The sequence below is a fragment of the Triturus cristatus genome, chromosome 1_1 (assembly GCF_964204655.1).
Source record: "Triturus cristatus chromosome 1_1, aTriCri1.1, whole genome shotgun sequence".
NCBI classification, from domain to species: domain Eukaryota; kingdom Metazoa; phylum Chordata; class Amphibia; order Caudata; family Salamandridae; genus Triturus; species Triturus cristatus.
Window position 1 is genome coordinate 1011904762 of NC_140579.1, and position 15911 is coordinate 1011920672.

Sequence of the window (15911 nt, forward strand, 5' to 3'; positions counted from 1 at the left end):
TGCATTGTGCTTACTGTGACATTCACTGCATAGTGCATGACACATTCAGCCTGGCAAATCCTTGGTGGCATTTTTTGGCTATTGTCCTGAGGTGATTCAGTGGTCCCCCCGGTGTGACAGGTGACTGTACCCACAGATGTGTATGAGTTGAGGGGAGCTGTGGTGAGAGTGTCCAAGTGATGTGTACGCCCTCCTGGACATTGATGTGTATGAAGGTTCCTTGTCATGTGGGTGAGTGTCTATGTGAAGTGTTGCACCACAGCTGCATGGAGGAGGCAACAGCTCTACCCATCTGATGTGAGGAGTAAGCCATGCTGTGTGTCTGACTTGCTGGGCTAGCCCGACACCTGTGACACCCCACAGGCAAGTGGCACATGTGCAGAGTGAGGTATGTATCCGCTGTTGCCAATGGCAGGTGATTGATCTGTGCCTGTGTGTGTCTGTGTACTCTGCTGAGTTTGCGTCAGTGGGCTGGGGCATGTAACTGCTTTGAGGTGCTGTCCATCAGCCTGGTGTTGCATGTGATGCACAGTGTGTGCCATGATCAGGGAGTGTGTCGCACCACTCCTGCCACCTGTGTAGTTTCAATGCCATGTAGTGCATTGGGGCTTCCACAGAGGTCAATGTCAATATGAGTAAGATGGGATTCCTTGCCAGCATTCTATGCCCTGTTCAACATATCATCGATGTTCAAATTTGTGTCTCTGTGACATGGAGCAGGTGTAGTGATGTTGTCTCACTTTGTCATCCTCACAGGTAACTGCCTACGAGAAGGGGGGATCTGGAAGCGGATCGTCAGGGCCGTGAGAGTGGCGGGGTGTCGCAGTCGGGGCCTAGCCCAAGTCAGAAAACAGTGGCAGGACATCCAGTGCTGGACCCGGCGGATCGCTCGGGTCCAGCTGGGGCTCTCACCTCCACGCCCCCACGGCAGGCGCCGACGCCTGACACCACACATGATGCGTGTCCTGGCGGTGGTGTTCCCTGACCTGGATAGGAAGTTACAGGAGGGACAGCAGCAAGGAGGGGTAGGTACCTGTCTTTTTGTTGTGTTGTGTGTCCCCAGCTTTTGGAAGTGCTCTGTAGCCTGGATACACTGCCAGGGTTTATATGTGCAGTGCATATTCTGTTCCCCAAAGTCAACCGGTGCTCTTATTCGTCCCTTCCCCTGCTTGACATGTGTCCCCTGGTCTGTGTGTAATCACAATTGCACATGGTCATCTAGCCTGCCAGTTGATCCAAGTGCACATTGCTTTCAGCATCATGTGGGAGGGTGGTCTGCGACATGTGTTTTTACCTTGCCTGTGCCCTGTCCTGTCCTGTTCACTCTGTTGGGGGTACATATTTGTTGGCACTGATGATGAGTCTCAACATGGGAATGTAAGGTTTCAAATGAACACCCTTGCAGCATGCATGACCAATGTTGTGGCCTCAGACATGATGTGCATGAGTGGGAGATATGCATAGTGCCAGGACGGTTGCTCATGTTACAGTCAGATCATTCCAGGAACAAGGAGCAGTGTGCCCACTACAGTCCCCTGAGACACCCTTGCCTCGTAATCATGCGTGTCATCCAACACTGTGTCCATTCTCAGTGTGTTCAGCATATGTTTGCCTCTGTGGCATTGTTCCCTGGCCTCATTTGTATTTATCCAAAGTGTGCTACATGTGTCCACTGGACAGGGATACCCCATTTGGCTTGTGCATACTCACACTGGGCCGTGCCTGTGTGTCTATTCACAACTATCTGTCGATGGTTGTTTGTCACAAATATGTGTTGGCAGCCTCACAAGGTGATGTGGAGTACATTTGGGAAGTCTTGCTGCACATTTTAGTAAAGCCTGATTAAGAGGTGTCACGTCTTGATCTGTCTCAATCACATTGTCTCAGGTATGAGGGAATTGTGCGGGCGAGGCCTACATGGCCAGACCTTATGTCTCCTTGCCAGGTCTGACCTGTGTGTGATAATTGGCTGGACAGACACTCAACGTGCAGTGTCCCAGTGATGTTGTGCAGGGTTTAATGTTTGTGCTTTGCAGCATGTGTCAATTGTTTAGATACATGATTCCTGCTCATTTATTTTTTGCACCAGTGTGTGGTCAAGATGCTACGTAGTTTGGTCTTTGTGTGCTGACATCTGTGTGGACATTCTGGCTTGCCATGGGGGTGTCTCCTCAGTGCAGGTATGCCTTTTTACAACACAATTGCAGGCCCATTAGCTCATGCATTGTCCTGGGTTTGGACATGTGTGCCACTCCACATGACAGGCAGTGGGTCAGATGTGTTGGCAACTGTGTCAAGTAACGGATGGCCATGTGACAACTGACATAATTCAAGTTGTTAGTCACAAGGTATTGTACCTTGGCACTCACAACACTTGTCAACAGGTCTTCATGTTTTCTATGCTTTAGTTTGATGTTTTGTTGTTAAGAACAATAATGTGCCTGCATGACAGATGTCTCCCAAGGCAGTGCACACCAAACCACCTTTACACTTTCAGGGAACACACTGGCACAATTTTAAAGAAGGCACTGTTCTAATGAGACTGTTTTTCTGATTATACATATACATGTTCCCCCAGTGTTGTAGAAATTGGGTAGGTCCTTGGTTGTTGGTGATACCAACTTACGAGTGTCAAGTCATCAAGCCCTCCGTGGGCCCATGTATATGTACTTTCTGCAACTACATTTCTTTCTAACAGTGGCTTCTTTAAAGAAGGCTGCCAGCTTCTTCAATGACTGGGTAAATGTAGTTTTGTGTGCACCTCCTTGGGAGCCATCTGTTATGAAGGCACATGTGGGTTCTGTTCACAAAATGGCACATTCCCACATTCTGACCATGTAGATTGTGTCATGTATTGTGATTCCCAAGGGACCAACTTTTTTTCGTTTTGTGTTCCAAAGTACTTACAGGTCTCTGAGTGTGGGGACACCTTTGGTATTGAGAAGTGTTACTTTGCCTTGGCGGCACCACTACTGTTTCTTTCAGGGTAAACAAGAGGTGGCATGACTTCATTTTATTGCTGTGTTCACCTGTTCCCAGACACTAGCTCCTCAGTGTTTTCTCATTCAAGTTTTGGGCTGGTGTGTCCTATTGTTCCTTGTGTCCAAGTGGCATGGTGGGTCTACCAACTGGGGAGTACAGGACATACATATGTGCGGGGTAATCTAGCTGTTACTCATGATGCATTGCCTGATATGCACTGTGACCTATTGTTTTTGTACTCATGTGTCAGATGTATACAGGTGACTGATGTTTTTCTGTATCTTCACCTTGCCCACAGCATCATCATTGGAAACCGAGGAAGACACCGGCACGGACCTGGATGAGGGACCCAGCACCAGTGCCACCAGTGCTGACGAGTCTGCTGGAGCCAATGGCATGGAGGGCGAGGGGAGTCAGTCAGAGGACCTGTCTGGTGGTGAATCCAACTACGACGCAGACGGGTCTGAGGCTGACCTCATCGAGGGGGCGGAGGCTGCTACAACACCTGGCAGCAGCCCAACATCTGTCCCCGCCTCCTCCATTCCCAGCACCGCCCTCCCAGTTGCTCCGGTCCCTTCTGTCTGTGCAGGGCACCACCATGTCTCCTTCGGGACAGGCACCGCACCCCCTTCCCCTGTCACCCCTGCTGCCCTCAGTGCAGAGTCTGTGGACATACTGCAGCAGTTGCAGGTTGGGCAGGCATCGGTGCTGACTGTGCTCCATGGCCACACCACACTGCTAACACAGATGGTGTCGTTCATGGAGGACATGTCAGCATCGATGTCTGAACAACGCAGGTTTCTGCGGTCCATGGACTCTTCACTGACGGCAGCAGTGAGTCTCCTGCAGCGCTTCGTCCCCCCCACCCCAGCCCCATCCACACTTCCCTCTCCCATACCTGTCCCATGCACACCCAGACATTCCCAAGCACGCACCTCACCAGACACAGGAATACACACCACCAAGTAAGGGCAAGTGCACACCTCCTGTCACGCACATTCAGGGGGATGTAGGCACACCCACTGGGTCTGGGGCAAAACGACATGCACGCAGCCACAGTCTGAGTCCGCAGGCCTCACAACCCAGTCCCTCCAAAAGCACTCCCCTTGGCTCCCCTGCCAAACTGACACCTGAAGAGCTGGCCATCACCCACACTGTGACACCACCCCGCAAGCGGGCGAGGAAGTCCCTGGGCAGGGTAGTCAAGTCCACCCCCTCCCCCATGAGCACTGCACCCCATCCCTCGGCCACCCCCACTCCGTTGGCCCTGGGGTCTCTTCCGGTGCAGGGTTTACCCTGGACGCCCTCGCAGCAGTGTGCAGCGACGTGCTAGCATCCACCTTTGACACTGCCCCACCCCCTGCATTGGAGACGTCCACCCCTGCACCCACCACACCTGCCCTTCCCCCTCCTGTCCCTGGGGTGCCTGGTCCGTCCCCCACTTGATGGCCCCCCCCGGTCGGCGAACCTGAGGGTTCCAATGTGCAGGCAAGCTAGGAGAGACACGTGCCCATGTGTCCCCCCAAGGACTTCTATTGTGGACTGGCCATTGGCCTTTGTATAAAGTGTCATTTCATGTTTTTTTTTATGCTGAATAAAGCATTTATTTTTACTTTGCACACTATTGCATTTCAGGTATTGATGTTGGTGCTGAGGCTCCTGGAGTTGGTGTAGTGGTAATGTGTTATGGTTCTGAGAAATGTTCTACTCTGATGGTCATGATGTGGACCATGGTTTCTGCGTGTCATCACACGTCTCTGCAAAGAATCATTGTTAGTGTGTGTTATTTTGGTTTTGAGACATTGTCCCAAGGAGTGTTCCTTCCTCTGTGGCACCTGACATCTTCCCTGCAAAGAGTTGCACAATTGTTGTCCTGACCTGTGTCTACATTTCCTTTGTTTGTGACGGATCCCTTCAACTATGGCCGTGCCTGCTCAGCAATGTCTCCGGCTGCATCGTCTGTGCCATCCTTGCTAGTCACTGTACTTGTGTATTGAGTATGTCGAAATGCCATCATGGAGAAATTCTCCCTTTTCAGCACTATGCATGTGTGTACTCCCGGCCTAGCACACATATGGTACTTTTTCTGCAGGGTATTTGGGCACCTGACTCACAATTGTGGGCATTGTATCTGTGGGAACTCCACCCTAGTCCTTCCATGAGAGACAACATCTTGGTGGCTGGCCCAGCACCTGAACATTCCTATCAGTCCTGGGATGTGCGTGACAGTGTGTGTTCCCTTTGGCTCTCTTAGTTTAGTAGGCAGTGACATGACTATACAGTCTTGGGGCATGATCTGTGTGTGTGTATTGTGCTGCATCCGCCAGGGGTGGGTATGCATGTATTATTTGTCCTCACACCCAATTGTGGTTTGTCATGCAGTGGGGGAGTGACATCCATCCTCCTGGGAGTGGGACAATGCTGTCAGTGATGTGTTGTTATGGCACTATCTTCATTGTCCACAGTTAGGGATGCGTACATACACCCATGGAGTTGTGGTCATCTGATAATGATGTACACCCCCCATGTCTCTGTCCACTGCTGGGAGTCCTCTGCACCCACCCCTCACATGTCAGTCCACTGCTGGGAGTGATGTGCACCCACCCCTCATGTTGCAGGCCACTGCTGGGAGTCCTCTGCACCCACCCCTCACATGTCTGTCCACTGCTGGGAGTGATATGCACCCACCCCTCATGTTGCAGGCCACTGCTAGGAGTCCTCTGCACCCACCCCTCACATGTCTGTCCACTGCTGGGAGTCCTCTGCACCCACCCCTCACATGTCTGTCCTGCACCCACCCCTAACATGTCTGTCTACTGCTGGGAGTCCTCTGCACCCACCCCTCACATGTCTGTCCACTGCTGGGAGTGATATGCACCTACCCCTCATGTTGCAGGCCACTGCTGGGAGTCCTCTGCACCCACCCCTCACATGTCTGTCCACTGCTGGGAGTGATATGCACCCACCCCTCATGTTGCAGGCCACTGCTGGGAGTCCTCTGCACCCACCCCTCACATGTCTGTCCACTGCTGGGAGTCCTCTGCACCCACCCCTCACATGTCTGTCCACTGCTGGGAGTCCTCTGCACCCACCCCTCAAATGTCTGTCCACTGCTGGGAGTGATATGCACCCACCCCTCATATTGCAGGCCACTGCTGGGAGTCCGCTGCACCCACCCCTCACATGTCTGTCCACTGCTGGGAGTCCTCTGCACCCACCCCTCACATGTCTGTCCACTGCTGGGAGTCCTCTGTACCCACCCCTCACATGTCTGTCCACTGCTGGGAGTCCTCTGCATCCACCCCTCATATTGCAGGCCACTGCTGGGAGTCCTCTGCACCCACCCCCATGTCTGTCCACTGCTGAGTGTCCTCTGCACCCACCCACATATGTCTGTCCACTGCTGGGAGTCCTATGCACCCACCCCCATGTCTCTGTCCACTGCTGGGAGTCCTCTGCACCCACCCCTCACATGTCTGTCCACTGCTGGGAGTCCTCTGCACCCACCCCTCACATGTCTGTCCACTGCTGGGAGTCCTCTGCACCCACCCCTCATATTGCAGGCCACTGCTGGGAGTCCTCTGCACCCACCCCCATGTCTGTCTACTGCTGGGTGTCCTCTGCACCCACCCCTCACATGCCTGTCCACTGCTGGGAGTCCTCTGCACCCACCCCTCACATGTCTGTCCACTGCTGGGAGTGATATGCACCCACCCCTCATATTGCAGGCCACTGCTGGGAGTCCTCTGCACCCACCCCTCACATGTCTGTCCACTGCTGGGAGTCCTCTGCACCCACCCCTCACATGTCTGTCCACTGCTGGGAGTGATATGCACCCACCCCTCATATTGCAGGCCACTGCTGGGTGTCCTCTGCACCCACCCCCATGTCTGTCCACTGCTGGGTGTCCTCTGCACCCACCCACATATGTCTGTCCACTGCTGGGAGTCCTCTGCACCCACCCCCATGTCTCTGTCCACTGCTGGGAGTCCTCTGCACCCACCCCTCACATGTCTGACCACTGCTGGGAGTCCTCTGCACCCACCCCTCACATGTCTGTCCACTGCTGGGAGTCCTCTGCACCCACCCCTCACATGTCTGTCCACTGCTGGGAATCCTATGCAGCCACCCACCCACCCACCCCCTTGGTGCAGTACACTGCTGTCCTGGGCCTACACACACCAATATAGTGGTAATATGCTGCATCAGGCCGTAGGCCAACATTCGTGGCGTGTGTACACCTTGTATCCCAAATGTACTGGTGCCGTAGGGGTACTGTGATACGGACCGTACCCCCGCATTCATGGGGTGTGTACGGTCCATACCACCCGTACCCCTACGGCACAAATACAATGGTGATACGATCCGTACCCATGCTATGTATGCGTGGGTGCGGTCCGTATCACTATAGTAGTGGTGCTGTAGGGGTATGCGTGGTACGGCCCGTACACACGCCCTGTGAGCGTGTGTATGGTCCGTTCCACACGTACCCCTACGGTACCACTCCAATGGTGTTACGGACCGTACACACTCTCTGAGGGCGTGTGTACGGTCTGTACCACGCGTACCCCTACGGCACCACTACAATGGTGATACGGACCGTACACACGCTCTGAGGGCGTGTGTACGGTCCATAGCACGTGTATCCCTGCGGCACCACTACAATGGTGATACGGACCGTACACATGCTCTGAGGGCGTGTGTACGGTCCGTACCACGCGTACCCCTATGGCACCAGTACAATGGTGATACGGACCGTACACACGCTCTGGGGGCGTGTGTACGGTCCGTACCACGCATACCCCCTTGGCACCACTGATATAGTGCTACAGACCGTACCCATGCTATGTATGTGTGAGTACGGTGCGTATCACTATTGTAGTGTTGCCGTAGGGGTAGGCGTACACGTCCACTTCCATTGTTGCGTGACGCAGGGATTGGTGGACACCGGAGTGACCAGACCCTTGAGGAAATGTATGTCCTCAATATTGTAGGTTTTAATTTGGGTAGGGGGTATGTTTCCTGCCCCTCACCCCCCTTGGCCCCTGGGTGTTGTTCTCACCTTCTGCGGCGTGTGCGTCGGGTTCGGTGCACCAGGTCGTAGGCTAAGAGGGCCGGGATGACACGTAGGATGGAGTCCATGGCTGTCCGTCGCGTACCAGGGCTCCGTTTTCGCGTCGGACTCAGTTTTCCGGCTTTTTTTGGCTGCCGTAAAAAAATTGCTGTGCGGAGTGATGTAGGGACGAATCGTACTTGCTGGTCCGTAAAACGCTGCCTGACTCCGTACGGACGTCGCGTACGTGCTGTCCAGGATCAGACTCGTAGGTATTTTTTAGCCGTACGGTGTTTTGTACGATTCGTACGGAAATGGTATTTCTGTACGAATCGTACTTGCTGGATTGTACGGTGGATTTCCCGGGTACGAGTCGTATGGAGAATACGCTCCGTACGACGAATCGTACCCGGGCTGTACAGGATCGGAATCGGCACCTAAATGTTACATTATTTTAAAATATTATATTTTACTCTTTTAATACATTTAAGATTTTTTTATTTTATTTATTTACATTTATAAAACAATATTTTGTGCTTACCTGTGTAAGTACAGCAGTCATTACTTTTGCAGTTTAAATTTTTTCATCCATATTTTTAAGATCTACATTTTTTACATGTATATTATGTTATTTAACCAATTGTAAGATATGTTCAATGCTTTTTAATATTATGACAATATTTTGTAAATTAAAAATTAGATATATATTATTTGTTTTACTGTGTTTTTTAACAGTTTCTATTAATTAGTAGTGTATTACTCATTTAATAAATCTAAATTCAATGGTGTATGAATATTACATATTAACATTCAGCATCGCGCACGTTTATATACTATAGGACTCACTTTTGTGTGAATAGAAAGTATAAACTCATTTACAGGTCAAAACTTTATCATACTGTGGCACTAACTTTACTTATTATTTTACTCCTCCAATTCCAACAGTTACTCTATTGTTGCATAGAAAGGATGTGTGTGAGTTAATTTTACCCCACTGCAATCGAATACTTCAAATAGGACTTCATTAGGATATGCGTTACAGTTGACTTCCAACAACACCTTCACTGGTTACGCACACTCGAATAGGATACAATCTCAAATGGTGGCTCAATAATATGCCGTTTTGACCACCACCGTAAGCCCGTTGTGGCCTGGACCACCTACATCTGACCCTTCTGGATTGTAAAAATTATTATGATGGCATGCGTAGAGAGGGCGGGCAGAAACACCGACCTCCATGCATCCGACAGGATCAATGAGGTCGTCAGAGGGACTGCAATCCCTACAACAGTGGCAGTGACTGATCAGTCACCACCTTAGCTATTATATTTGCTGCTTGCCCTTTTATGGCAGTTAACCCACCATGTCCCAACACTGCTATTACAATGTGTTAGATCTGGGGCTCTCCAGTTGGCAGGGTAGGTACCACTGTCCAAGTAGGGACCCTTGCTTCTAGTCAGGGAAAGGGGGATACACTGTTAAGATAACCTCTGCTCACCCACTAGGTAGCTTGGCCTGAGCAGTCTAAGCTATCAAAGGCAATGTGTAACGTATTGGTACCAACACTCACAGTAACACAGTGAAAACACCACAGATTTACTCCACACCAGTTTTAGAAAAATAAGGTATCTTTACTAAAAACTTCACAAGACCAAATACTACAGAAAAACCAACATACAATTAAAAAAGGTTACTTTAAAGATAGTTCAAGAGTTTGTAGAAAGTACTCCAGGATGTAAAAATCAGTGTCCTGCACAATGCGACTCTCAATGCATAAAATGCGACACTCTCGTGCCCAACAGTACCTGTAGATGAGCTAAGGTTCCCAAAAGCTATAACAATGAAGATGGCAAAGGCGATGCGATACTCCTGAGACCTTGGGGAGGCTTTGCAGCAGCTCTGCTTCACGCAGCAGAGGTGGATGCGCCGGCTCCGATCTGTAGGGGGAGGATGCGATGACTTTGTCTTTCGTTGCGTAGGTTTCTTAGGGGGAAGCATCACGCACAGGTACGATGCGACGATCTTCGGTGCGGCGCGATGCGCGGCGCAGCGCTGAATTCTGGTGCCGCAACCCTCGATGCGTCACGGGACGGGACTCTGCGTCGACACACGCAGCGACTGGATACTTTCGCGCACCGACAGTGGTGCGGCCCGCAACTGGTTCTGCGACGACCCTCGCAGCGTCAGGAATCTTCACGCACCGGGACGATGCTCGACGCACTCGGCGATGCGGGGACTCCGGGTGCTGCGATGACGCCGCGATGAAATTCTCCTCGCACTCTCGCTCTTGCGACTCGCAACCGGATGATGCGTCCCTCAAATGGATGATGTGATGGGTACCAGTTACTCTTGTTCACGCTTCTGCTTTCCAGCTCCCAAACAGCAAAACGACCTCCTGAGGCCCCAAGACTAGGCAAGCACTCCAAGGCAGGTCAGAACTCCCTCAGCAGAGTTCCAGGGGAGCTGGTGGTGAAGTCCTTTTGTTCCTGGGACTTCTTAACAGGGAGCCAGCTCTCCTCAGGCCCTTGGAGATCAGAATCAAAAGAAGGGGACACAGCAAAGTCCTTCCCCTCTCCTTGGCAGCAAAGCAAAACAGCAAGCAGGCAGTCTTCTCCTCTTCAGTTCCTTCCAGCTTTCTCCTTGGCAGAGGTTCCTTCTTAGTTCCACAGTGATCTAAAGTTTAGGTGTCTGGGGTCCTCTTCTTATACCCCTCCAAGTCTTTGTCTCTCTTTGTTTCAGTGGGGGGATTCCCCTGCTCAAACCGGTTCCTGGGTGTGCTCTGCCCTGGAGCACCTGGTTCCTTTCAGAGTGAGGGGCAGGGTCGTTAGACGCTCAGCAGGAGGTGGAGCCTTCTTTGTGCTGGCAGAGGCAGAGTCCTCAGCCTGGCCAGCAGGGGGTGGAGCCGGTCATTGTGCTGGCAGAGGCAGCCCTACTCAAACCCAGGGGCTACTCCTCCCACCCATTTAGAGCAGATCTCCCTATTCACCCTGCTGCTGACTCATCCAGACTCCTGGAGCCATCTAGCCCATCACATGACACCAGTCAGCCAATCTGCACAGAGGCACACAGGAAGGTTAAACAGGAGAATAGCTACTTTCTAAAAAGTGCTATTCTCACACAGTGAATTTAAAAACCATCTTGCTAAAAAGATGTACAATTAAATTCTGAACACAAAGATACCAAACTCGGATTTTCTATCTTGCCTTTAGGGGAAGATAGGCATGTAAACAGCCTCCCCCATTCTGTCCTATGGGCAAAATAGCCTCTCAGCAGTGAAAAACGAAAATGGCTGTAATTCACTACCAGGGCATGTTACACACCTCAGTACATGCCCTACCTTTCAGATACACTGCACCCAGCCCAGGGGGGTACCTAGGGCCACCATAGGGATGCATGACATGTACAGAAAGGGAAGGAGAAGGCCTGGTCAGTGGTTGCACTGGCCAGGTCGACATGGCAGTCCTGGACTGCACATAGGCACTGCAAGCAGGCTGAAGACATCATTTTAGGGCTACTCCTGTGGGTGGTACAATCAGTGCTGCAGCCCACTAGTAGCATTTGAATCACCAGCCCTGGCACACTCAGTGCACTTTACTAGGGGCTAACAGGTGAAACAAATATACCAATCATGGATAACCAATTAATATAACAATTTATACAGAGAGCATATGCACTTTAGCACTGATCAGCAGTGGTAAAGTGCCCATAGTCCGATTGCCAACAACCACGGGTCAGAAAAAATAAAAGAGGAAGAAGCAAAAAGTTTGGGGATAACCCTGCAAAAAGGGCCATTTCAACACAACCCCCTTCCAGCCTAAAGCCAGGGTAGACCAAGCGATACCTCGATGGGATTCCCTGCTTAGGGCGATAGAACACGGAAACTGGCCCAAACAGCAGGGCACTATTCCTGTTCTACGCCTTCCTGAAACCGGTTGGATCTCTCCATCCATACTCTCAGGGTCCACCAAGCCAACCCATGTGGAACCCTTCTCTTCACCTGTGGACACCACCTGTGCAGCACCTAGCTTCAACTTGCTCACAGGTGTGTCCCAACAGACAGACGGCAAGCCGCAGTGACCAGTGACAGTGGTCAGGGATGAGACCCAGGCCTTATGCCTCTCAGGGCTCTCAAACCCCTGTGGCGTCAGAGGGTGGGGGCAGTAGCCCCAGGTGCTTGGCACTCTTTGTCCACTCCCTTCCCTGTCAGGTCGGGTCTGACAACCTGGCACTGACCCACCAGCCCCGGGCCTGTATCCGGTGGCTGGACAGGAGGCTGGGGTGGGCTGTTCCATACCCGTTCCTCCTCTTCCTTGGGGCTCTGTACCCTCCCACCTGGAGCGGTACCCCCTTCTAGAATAGTCAGGGCACCTGTGGCAGGTGTCCTGCACCATTCGCCCACCAGTTCAGGGGTTCTATCCTGCAACTGGGATTCCAGGTCAGGGGGGACACCCCGGACCTGGCCCTCCAACCTTGGGTCTACACCCTCCAGGTGAACCGGGGTCAGAGGCGAGGGCTCCCTCCCTCTGCACCCCCTTCCAGAAGTCTGCACCCTTCCACTCGGAGTGATACACCTCAAAGACAAACTGGAAGAGACACTGCTTACAGATGTCCCTCCCTCCAGGTCAGGCAACACCTGCACCTGGCTTCCCAACCCAGGGACCAACCCCTGCGGTTGAACACTTGCCTGGCGCACCAGGACTTCCATCACAGATGTGTCCATACTGGTAGACAGTACCCACATGGCCAGCACAACGGTGTGACCCAGTCCACCCCCAGGGTGTGACTCCTGCCCCCCTTCCAGGGGCAACCCTGTCCACCAGGACAACCAGCCACAGAGGCCACTGACAACTGTCAGTGATGAGAGCCAGGCCTCATGCCTGTCAGGCCTCTCTAACCTCTGTGGCATTAGAAAGTGGGGGGCAGTAGCTCCAGGTGCCTGGCACCTTTCCTCCACTCTCCCTCCTGCCAAGTCAGTTAGGGCATCCTGACACTGGCCCGCCAGCCCAGGGTCTGTACCTTCAGGCTGACCAGAGGTCACGGGCGAGGCTCTCCTCCCCCTACCTCTCCTTCTGGGGTCCTGCCCTCTCCTCCCTGGAGAGTCACCCTCAGAACACAACTCAGCCACCAGTTCAGGACCTCTCTACAGCAACTGGTCTCCCAACCTAGGGTCTAAACCCTCAGGTTGCACCGGGGTCAGAGGCGAGGACTCTCTCCCTCTGCACCCCCTTCCAGAGTGCTGCACCCTCCCCACTGGAGTGGTACCCTTGGAAGCCAAACCGGTCAGGACACAGCTTACAGATGTCCTTCCCTCCAGGTCAGGCAGATTCTGAACCTGGCCTCCCAACCCAGGGACTAAACGCTGTGGTTGCACACCTGCCTGCATGCCAGGACTTCTGGGGACTCACACTGTATCTCCCCGAGGGTGACACATGACTCATGTGTCTCGTGACTGTCTGCCTGGCGCAGATCTCCCGGCTCCTGTCCACCTGACAGTGCGCGAAGATCCCCCAGGACAGAAGTGGTGTCACCATGGTCACTCCTAGGGGACTCAGCCCTTCTGGCTGGTCCCTGGCCCACTGGTTCTCCCACTAGGGAACACATCCCCCTCTCACCCCTCAGTCTGGACTTCTGCACCCTCGCAACTGGAGCGGTACCGCCAGACACCAGAACCACTGGAGCTCTGTTTACAGAGGCTCCAGGTTCTCCTGACAATAGGAGATCCTCCTCAAATGGCCTACTAGCACTGTCTAGGCCCCCAACCTGGTGTTCCCTTAAGGAACCCACCAGGCCCTGAGACTGGGTTTCGGGCACCTTGAGACCCACAGTCCCACACTCACCCCTTCTCCACTGAGACAGGACGTGAGCCCCTACACCCCTCCCACTACACTGGGACCTAACTGGGCTACACTGAACCTCTTCCACCTCACAGGTCTGGAAGATATCTGTGCCACTCCTTTTGGGATCACTCCCCAATGCCTCTTCAGACCCTCTGGCATCCAACCAGAGGTCTGCCTCCAACGCAAGCTCCCTGGAACCAGAGAACTCACTCTCCACCGGGTGTTGGCATAGCTCTGGAAAACAGGGACTTAAAATATGCTCTCCAACAAATGAATCACACAGCCCCCCACAGTTGTTAACCAAGCTGCCTTTTGCCTCACCCTCCAGTGCCTCACACAAGTACCCCACACCACTCTCCTGAGATTGGCAAGACAGTACCTGACTGTCTCTGTCACACAACTCACACTCTTCTGGGCGGTCTTCACACTCACACACCAAGGTTTCTACCATGGGGGAACCCCTCTCCCTGTACCTCTCATCTAGGGTCAGTAGAGTGTCCCTCCCACCACTAGGAATATGGTCCCCTGTGCCAGTTCCCCAATCTACTTCAGGGACACTGCACTCCACTGGAACTACATCATAAACCTGAACCCCCTGGTGTATGTCAACCCCCTCCTTCAAGTCAGGTGCCACATCTCTGGGTGTTTGTACCTTTCTCTCAGCACTAGAAACCAGGCGCGCAACACCCATTGGACTCACAGGGCTTCAGCCCCCACCCGTCGCGTGTGGCAGCCCGGGCTGAGACGGCAGCCCGGCGCACACACAGCCGCACCCGAGCACTTCACAGGTCTTTAAAAGACCATTTGCATGTTAATGAGGCCTCGCTGTTGTTTCACTCCTTCTAAGAGCCCCTGCAGCTCCACTCTGCCTATGGTTTAAAAGATTCAGCCCCCCCGAAATTTTTTCTTAGCCCCCCCCCGAAATTTGGCTCTAGTTGCGCCTCTGCTAGAAACTACAATCTTGCTGCCACCATCTGAGCTAGACTCCACCTCCAACTTAGCCAAGCTCACCTCTTGAGCTACACATTTTTCTTCTTTCTGGGCTAAGGCCCACCGGATCTCAGCTTCCTTGATTTCCCGGTCTAATTCTCTGCTCCTTCGCTCAGCAGCAAGGTGCCACTCACTTTTCTCTCCCTCACTGTCAGAGAACTCCTCCTCCTCAGAATCATCTGTTAGTGTTGCTTCCCAAATTCTGACCTCATAGGAATACAGGCGTGCCTCAAGGTCCCCCCTTGTGAACCCTTCCTCCACGGGCAGCCCCCTCTTTTCGCAAAAAGCTTTTATCTCCTCCACTGTGTAGATATACAGGTGGAAAAAGTTGACTTCCATTTTGGCAAGACATCACAGGTGCAACACTAGCCAGAGTCTTAGTATCCCCAAAAAATACTTCCAGGAGGGCACAAGGAGAAAAATACAGTATGTGGTTGCGTGGTGGTCTGCACTTAAACTAGTGATGTACACCAATTACTGTGGGTCAAGTACAAATACAAGTTCAAATCCTCACCGCTGACCACCAATGTTAGATCTGGGGGTCTCTAGTTGGCAGGGTAGGTACCACTGTCCAAGTAGGGACCCTTGCTTCTAGTCAGGGAAAGGTGGATACACTGTTAAGATAACCCCTGCTCACCCTCTAGGTAGCTTGGCCTGAGCAGTCTAGGCTATCAAAGGCAATGTGTAACGTATTTGTACCAACACTCACAGTAACACAGTGAAAACACCACAGATTTACTCCACACCAGTTTTAGAAAAATAAGGTATCTTTACTAAAAACTTCACAAGACCAAATACTACAGAAAAACCAACATACAATTAACAAAGGTTACTTTAAAGATAGTTCAAGAGTTTGTAGAAAGTACTCCAGGATAAAATCAGTGTCCTGCACAATGCGACTCTCAATCAAAATGCGACACTCTCGTGCCCAACAGTACCTGTAGTTGCGCTAAGGTTCCCAAAAGCTATAACAATGAAGATGGCAAAGGCGATGCGATACTCCTGAGACCTAGGGGAGGCTTTGGAGCAGCCCTGCTTCACGCAGCAGA